This window comes from Rosa chinensis, chromosome 4 (assembly GCF_002994745.2).
Source record: "Rosa chinensis cultivar Old Blush chromosome 4, RchiOBHm-V2, whole genome shotgun sequence".
NCBI classification, from domain to species: domain Eukaryota; kingdom Viridiplantae; phylum Streptophyta; class Magnoliopsida; order Rosales; family Rosaceae; genus Rosa; species Rosa chinensis.
Genome location: NC_037091.1, coordinates 30,773,649 through 30,782,210, shown reverse-complemented (window position 1 = coordinate 30,782,210; position 8,562 = coordinate 30,773,649). Strand labels below are relative to the sequence as shown.

General features: G+C 33.9%; 1 long non-coding RNA gene across 35 annotated transcripts; it reads left to right on the top strand.

Annotated features, from left to right (window-relative positions):
• The first annotated feature begins 229 nt into the window (after positions 1–229).
• Positions 230–8,562, top strand: LOC112200170. Of its 35 annotated transcripts, none has more exons than XR_005809379.1 (11): positions 230–494; positions 860–919; positions 1,030–1,428; positions 1,695–2,222; positions 2,567–2,687; positions 3,140–3,219; positions 3,407–3,459; positions 3,895–3,995; positions 5,008–5,046; positions 5,568–5,672; positions 8,313–8,562. It is a non-coding gene; the product is annotated as an uncharacterized LOC112200170 (long non-coding RNA). The 35 variants fall into 35 exon arrangements; XR_005809382.1 differs by having other exon boundaries at positions 3,407–3,466; XR_005809369.1 differs by having other exon boundaries at positions 3,407–3,486.

Genomic DNA, 8,562 nt, shown 5'->3' with positions numbered 1-8,562 from the left:
ATAATTTTACTTATGGGTAGTCGTGATTTTACCTACGGGTAGTCATATTATCTATAATCTAAAGGGCGTGGACTGTTCACTGGGCGTCACTGTTCATTCGAGCCCCAATTGAATGACGTTTTTGCCCTTCTCTTCTTCTTTTATTACGGGTTGCCATGCTTCTACATGTTTCCAGACGTCTCTATACGAGATGAGGCAAACCGACCTCCTCATATTTTTCCAGAAGTATCTATCTTGAGGCAATATAGAGAACCACAGTTGATCTTTATTAAACCAAGCGTTGCAACCGACCTCTGCTTCCACCGACTTCAACCTTCGTCTCATCGACTGTATCTCTTTCTCTTCTACTGTTACACCCAAATCGCCGATCCCAATCGTGCCACCATCTTTCTACAGCCGTATAAGCGAGATTGAGAGAGTTCGGTTCGTTGCTTTTGATCTGTGGATTTGGAATTATTTTCTTTGTTTCTGGTCATTATCTCCTCTAATTTCAGGTACCCAATACAATTTCTTTAGGAATTCACTCTTTGTGGTCCTATATTATCAAATTTGAACAAGCAAATTCATGTCTGGGTTTGTTTTGGATTGTTGATCGGCTTATTCAGTGGATTGTTTTTTCAATCGGTAGGTTTGATTTGGTCATGCTTCAATTGCTCTGATTTGTTCATGTGATTGGTTTTGTTTTGAATTGATCCAGACTCTGCCTAAATTTTCTATCTTCTATTAATTATTTTGTCTATGATTTTGGTTTACATCTTAATGTCATACTCAAGGGTCAATTATAGTACTCTCCTCTTCTTAATGTCTTTCTTCTCTAATCGTCTTTAGTATCGTTATTAACTCTCCTCTTCGTCTCCAGACTGATCTGACGAATCTCGGTGATTGGTTTTTGTTTTGAAGAAGGTGAAAACTAATCTGGGTAAATGGTTTTCCATTCCTTTTTTTTTTGGTTTAATTGTTAGTGTTTTTTTTTTTTTTTTTCACGCCTTCAGATCTCTGATCGATTTTCCGGTTTGGAATTTTGTGCAGCCAATTCGGATTTGAGATTCGATATGTGGATATAAGGGCTATCCTCAGAAAATCAAGTTTGACATCATCAGGGAGAGTTATGTACTGGAAACAAGGGTTCCTACTTGCCCATCTTTCTTGCTTTCTTTGATGTTTATTACAATCATAAAGAAGCTAGCTTTGTAATTCATATGTGACTTAGATTGCTGCTTTGTTTGGCCATTTGAGTTATTCCAAAGAACACTTCTTATGGTTTATTGTTTGGATTTGGTTTCTTTCTATGGGCTGGGAACAAATAGGAGGCGTTTGATTGTTAGAGCTTTGAATTTTTGATGTAATGTTTTCCATTTTGATTGTAGGTCGTTGAAATAGCAAAAAGAAGGGGAGGGATCAAAGATTGTGGTCGACTTCCGGAGGAAGGTTCGGGTTTGTTTTATGAATTTGAATTTGGTTTCTTCTTCTCTGATTGTAGCTTTTTCTATAAATAATTTTTTGATGGTTGGGTTAGAGGTTGAAAAAGAGTGGGAGCATTTCTGAGTTCGTTTATAGGTGAGGAAATCCAAATTCAAATCACAACCATTAACAAGGGTGAAAAATTGGGTTGTGGTTTTGCTTCTTAAACTTGAAATATTTTTGATTGAATTGTTCATGGATTGAATTTGGTTTTTATTTTTTTATTGGTGTAGTGTGTGCTTAATCTAGAAGATGTACATATTGAAGGAGCGGGGATTTGCTTAAGAATCATAAGTAGCTGTGTCTTTGTTCAGGGGAAAAAAAAAAAAAAAACTCCAGAAGGCTCCGTCCCAATCTGGAGCTGCTCTCAACCGATATCAATCTTCCCAATCTATATAAGCACCAAACGACGGCCTACTCCATTCCAGAAAGCTCCGTCCCAATCTGAAACTGCTCTCAGCCGACAGCAACCTCCCGACTCTCAACCGACATCCGAAGAGCTTCTTTGCTCCACAGAGATAGAGAGAAAGAGAGATGGGAAGATATCTCCGCCCTTATTCGAAGAATCTGGTGCTTCACCTTGGTGGATACGACAGTGTCAAGATTGATTCATGCTTAATCCGTTTTCTTTATGGGTTGTTAATAATGCGATTGTTGGTTTAAATAAATTGCATGTTCTTCTCTGGCAAGGATTGAGGTTGGCTACCTGCATCCAGGACAGTGGTGTCAAAGAAATCAAGCCCAAGAGGAGTACAATCATGGTAAGAAGCTTCACTGATTCTGATTTTGTTTTTTGGGTTCTGTTCATTTGGGATTTTTGGTAGAAATGTTTTGTTTTCTGGTTTGATTCTTTGCAATGGGTTATGGAATTTGACCATGTTTTTAGTAGAAATTTTAATCATTTTCTTTGTGGGTTTTGTTTGTTGTGATCTGTAACACTGTCTTCTGGTTTTGCATTCTTGCATTCAAAATCAGGCTCTAACGCTCTGTTTTTAGCTTGATTCTTTGCAATTGGTGATTGATTTTGAGTTTTAACTGTGTCATTGTCGAATTTCAGTGGTTTGGTTTGTTCTGACAGTATCATTTGGTGTTCGACTTTGATTAGGGTAAAACTAAGAAAGGTTATCAAGGATGAAGTCGTTGGGGGTGGAGATTAGTCCTGATGAGATAGCCCATAGGTGGATGAGAAAGTCTTCATTTTCTTTTGATGAACTGTAATTGGAAAGGTAAGAGGAGGGTTCTCATGTTATATTGGACAAATATAATTATGAAATTAACCATCTTATATGTGCTAATATGTCATTATGATAATGCCACGAGAACAATCATTGTGACACTTCACAAAGTCGGACATGGAAAGACATTGTGATCTGGCCTTTATCTCCTTTCTCACCATCCCTTTTAAATTTGGGAACTTTAGGAAGGAACCCAGACTAGCTATCCATTTATCATTAGTCATTGGTGCAATGAAATATTTCTTTCTTCTTTTTTTGCTAAGAGCATGAACTGTTTCATCAATTATCACTTCATATGAACTGCTCTGTTGCTCTTGATTGAAGTGAATTTCCTATTTTCTTTTTTGGTTATGAGTAAATTTGCTATTTTCTGTCATGAGCTCTGTTTTTGTGTTTGTATCTATATAATCTAGGATGTTGATCGCTATTGATTTATTCCTCAGGAGAATTCACAGATTGGAATCAGCAGTTGAGACAAGTGCAAAGTTGCTGAAGGGAGAGGGGTTTGGGCTTGGTTTTTGTGGTAAAGTTATAGTCTTTGGCTACTTGAAAACTTTCATTGATTCTGTAGCTTAGAGTATGGGAGGAAGTGAATTTCCTATTTTCTTTTTTTGGTTACGAGTGAATTTCCTATTTTCTGTCCGGAGCTTTGTTTTTGTGTTTGTGTCTATATAATCTAGGATGTTGATCGCTATTGATTTATTCCTCAGGAGAATTCACAGATTGGAATGAGCAGTTGAGACAAGTGCAAAGATGCGGAAGGGTGAGAGGTTTGGGCTTTGTTTTTGCGGTTAAGTTATAGTCTTTGTCTATTTGAAAACTTTCATTGATTTGTAGCTTAGAGTATTCCGATATTTTCCAGGATAACAAAGCAAGATTTTTTTCATTGTTGTTATTGTTCGGTTTTGATTTAGGGAGGAAGGGAACAATATATCTGAATTATCTCTATGATTACATTGCTGGTTGATTTTCTTTTGAGATAAGTTTTCTTATTTAAAACAATTTATAGAAATGTTGGCTTAATCAAGTAGAGTTTTTGAGTTTTCTTAGTTTTGGATATAATATGTTAGTGATTTGATTGTAATATTTTAGTGGTAGTTTATCATTTCAACTAGCAATTAACAGTTGTTCTTAATCTTCAAAATTTCCACTATCTCTACAGTCTTTAGAACTGACCATCTTTATTAAATCTTTACAGGTAATAAAATCATTTTCTAGACTATTGTTCTCATGAATCGAGCGAAGAACCAATCCATCAACAATAGTAAATCCCGCAGCAAAGCGCGGGAAATCTTGCTAGTATGTCTCTATTGAAGCTCAAATTCCCAGATAACTCTGTACTTATAGTTAGTTCCTTCCTTTGGTTTACTGTTATGATTCTTTTCAAAAAAAATTAGTATACATAGAACTTTTGTTTTTTTCCCCCTCATTGACAGTAAGTAATCGTGTTCATTATAGTATTAAATGAATAGAGTATGTTAATTATATAAAATAAAAACATAGAATAAATCAAACGAATATAGATGATATAATGCCATAATGGATTTTCAAGATATTGTCAATGCAAATTCATACATGATTATTAATCTCTCTCTTTGAATAACCTCCTAAGGTCATTGTCATCATCTCCATTGTCACTTTGTGATATTTGAGATAATAATTGAATTGTCTTGATTTGGTGGAGATACAATTATATCCCACGAGATGATCCATGCAATATTTTGAAAGGCATAAAAAGTAAAAATTGCATCAAAGGGTTTGATGATAGAAAGTTCACAATTTTCTTGAAAGAATTTGAATAAGCTTTTCATTGGTGGAGGCAAAATAATTTCGGTTGCACCGAAGTACTGCCACCATGATTTGAACCATGAAGGAAATTTTGGGCGAAAGTTTTTGCAAAAGAAAACAAACCAGGAATGCTGCCTGTTTTTATTTTGAAGATAAAAAACATTTGACCAAGCATCAATATAATCCCAGTAAGTATAGTGTTGAGGAATAAAATCTTGAGAAAACCGTTTGGGAGTCATTGGGTGTTGATTCCAATCATCGAATGTTAAAATTTGGCGAATTTGAATTTTGGAATGAGAGATTTGGCCACTTGCTTTGTCTTGGTTGTGGGTGATTGTGATTGAATTGGTATCAACCAAGATAAATTCATAAAACCTTTGGCTTTTGTTTGGGTCATTGGTAACAAAATAATGAGGATAAGTTGTTTTTCTAAGAATTTGATACGGTTCAGTATCATAAATTTCTGGATCAATAACCAGAATGGTTTTGGTTTCAGGTTTGATAAAATACGGGCTTTTAAAAGGTTTTTGCAGGTTTGAAGATTTTGTTTGACTTGAAGAAGGTAAAACAGAAGATTTTGGCTGAATAAATTTTTGAGCAAATGTTTGAGGTTGCTCCACTAAGGGAGTGAAAGAGTTCCTGATAGGAACTAATTGTCCAGCAACATTTAAAGTATTTGGACTGGAAACCAGTCTGCTTTGCTGAGGTCTTGTGGGAGTCATTGCATAGGATTCTTTTGAAGTTGGATGGGTTTTTTCACTCATCTTCCCTGTAAAAATTCTCTTGTAAGAAAATCTGGAAGGGAATTGCTCTCTCCTTTGATGAATGCAATGTCAAAATCAAATACTGAAAGTATTGCTTACCATCTTGCAAAAATCTGTTTAGAGGCAAGGTTTTGAACATCTTTTTCTAAAACTGACTTTGCTACTTTGCAATCAATGCGAAGTAAAAACCTTTTGTTTAAAAGATCATCTTGAAATTTTGTGATACATAGCACTATAGCTAAAATTTCTTTTTTGATAATGCTATAATTTTGCTGAGCTTGGTTCCATAAACCTGAGGTAAATCTAACTAATTGTTCAGGTTGGTCGTCTGCTAATCTTTGTTTTAAGATTCCACCATATCCGATGTCGGACGCATCTGTTTCGACAATCTTAAAGGACTCTGGGTCTCGTAGCCCTAGACATGGTATGATTTTGACATAAGCTTTGACTTCTCTAACTATTTGAGTATGGGCATCTGTCCATGCTGGAGGGGTTTTCTTTAATCTTTGATAAAGGGGTTTGCACACAACTGTTAGCTTTTCATAGAAGTCAGATATATAATTGAGACATCCTAAAAATCTTTGTAATTGAGTTTTATCCTTAATTTCATCAGGAAATTTATTAGCAAACTCAATTGCTCTAGAGATTGGGACTATAGTACCTTGTTTGATATTGTGTCCTAAGAATCTAATTTCTGTTTGAAATAATTTGATTTTTGGTGCTGACAACACTAATCCATTGGTTTTAATGATTTGAAAGAATTTGTAGAGATGTTTCCAGTGTTGATCAATATTTTCTGAAAAGATTAAAACATCATCTATGTAAACAATTGAAAATTTTGAATAAGGATTAAAAATATCATTCATCATATTTTGAAATTCTAAAGGGGCATTTTTGAGTCCAAAGGGCATAACATTCCATTCGTAGTGTCCGAAGGGAACATTAAATGCTGTTTTGTACTTGTCTTTTTCTGCGATTTGGATTTGCCAAAAACCAGATTTCATGTCAAATTTTGAGAAAACATTTGCTTGAACTAGTCTTTTGAGTAAATCTCTTTTGTTTGGAATTGGGTATCTTATCCACTGAAGGACTTTGTTTAAAGGTTTGTAATTAATTACAAGTCTTGGAGCTCCTCTTTCTAGTTCAGAAGCCTTCTGAACATAAAAAGCTGAACAACTCCATGGAGATTTGCTAGGTCTTATCAACCTTTTGTCTAGAAGATCTTGAATTTCTTTTTTGCAATATTCTAATAATTCATTGTTCATTTGAATTGGTCTTGCCTTTGTTGGTATTTTTCTTTCGTCAAAGTCTTTTTCGTATGGAAGTTCAACCATGTGGGTTTTCCTATTCCAAAAAGTATTTGGGATATTTGAGCTTACTTCTTTTTCTAATTTTTCTTTGAATTCTTTAATTCTATTTTGTAAATAAGGCTGTTGAAGTTGATGTTCAATTCTTTTAATTTGCAGGTCTTCTTTGAGATAGTTTATGTGATTTTCTTTGTTTTGAATTAAATTGACCCTTTTGGTGATTGCAGCATTTCGAATTAGGTTTAAGTTTCTAGTTTTTGCCTTTTCAATAAAAGGAAAACGAATTGTTTGACCTAAAATTGTTGTTTCTAGACCTTCATCAGTTGTCAAAAATGGATGGATTAAACTGATAAAAGGGGTTCCTAGAATCAGTTCAGTGTCTAAGTTGGTGACAACTGTGAGAACTGTTTGGATGCAAATATTATCTACACATACATGAACTTTTGGTAATTTGTATCGTATTTTCAATTTTGATCCTTCTGCTCCAGTGAGTTTTTCTTTTGATTTTTCGCAATATTTGGTAGGTATTATTCCTTGTTGAATACAGTTCATATATGCTCCTGTATCAATCAAGGCAACTATTTGAATAGTATAAGAATCTGAAATTGCTAGAGTTATTAATGTTTTCCATTTTTGGTAGGTTACTCTAGTAATAAGTCCAATAAATTGTTCATTAATCACATTGTCTTGAATATTTTGATTGTTTTGGCTGTTTTCTCCTTTTTCTTCAATTTTGGGCGGTTCCTCATTTGTAGGTTTGCTCTTGAGTTCAGCAATTTCTGTTATTAGGATAATTATATCTTTCTTAACTTGGTTTATTTCTTATTGTAAATCTGAAATTGTTACTTCAGATTTTTGTCTTTTATCGAATCTTTGAAAAATATCTTTTATGTTATAAAGGTCATTTGACTGATTATCTTTTCCTATATTTTCTTTAATTAAATCTTTGAAGATAGTAAGAAATTGAGCTTGAAGTTCTGTGTCTTCCATTTTTGCAGCTATTTCTAAAAACTCATTTTTTGTTTTTCGGGAAATCATTTGAATTTTTAATTTGTTTTTGCAGTTACAAATTTTTATACCTTCTTTTGAGATTTTACATTCTGTTTCTTCTTCATCAGAACTTGAAGTTTCTGAGAAGTCAATTTCGTCTATTTGCAAAGCTTCTTCTGAATTAGAGTCGTCATAGTCTGAGCTATCTGATTCTGAATCAAGCATGATTTTGAGAAGTTTGTTTTTTGTTTCTTCATCAAGATTTAAAGCATTGATTTTTTGTTTGACTCGACAATCTTTTTTGTAATGTCCTGTTTTGCCACACTTGTAGCAAATAGGAAGTTTTGGGTTTTGACCTGAGTCTTTCTTGACAAATTTTCTTTTGTATTTTTTATAAGGTTTTGAGCTTGTATAGGGTTTAGATGTGACTTTTCTGTCTGGGTTTGATCTTCGTTTTTTATAATATTTTGAATATTTTTTATGATGCTTTGGCTTTTTCCCAGAAGGAGATTTGAGAGATTGGTATCCAAATTGTTCACAAAAAGATCCTAGTTCTTTCTTTGTTGTGATTTGATTCTTTTTCATTTGGGCTTTTAACCTAATATCATTACAGAGTTCTAAACCTGTGGTGTTAATCATACTTATTAACTGTCCATAGGTTAAATCTCCATAAGGGATTTCATTGCCATAAGTTTGTTTTAACTTTTGTCTAATTTTTTCAACAAAAAGATTTGGTAATCCTGATATGAATTTTTCTTTCCATACAGGTTGGTTTGAGTCAGTTCTAAGCATGACTTTTGAGACGAGAAATCAGTAACATCCTCGTAGCAGGATTTACTGGCCAATTGAAAGGATGGTGGGATAATTATCTCACATCTGATCAACGCAATCAAATTTTAAGCAGTGTCAAAATAGAACAAACAACTGGTGCAATGATTGTTGACCAGCAAAATCTGCCTGTAACACATTCAAGAACCTTTTTGCACCTATCTAGTCTTTTCTTAATCATTGAAATAA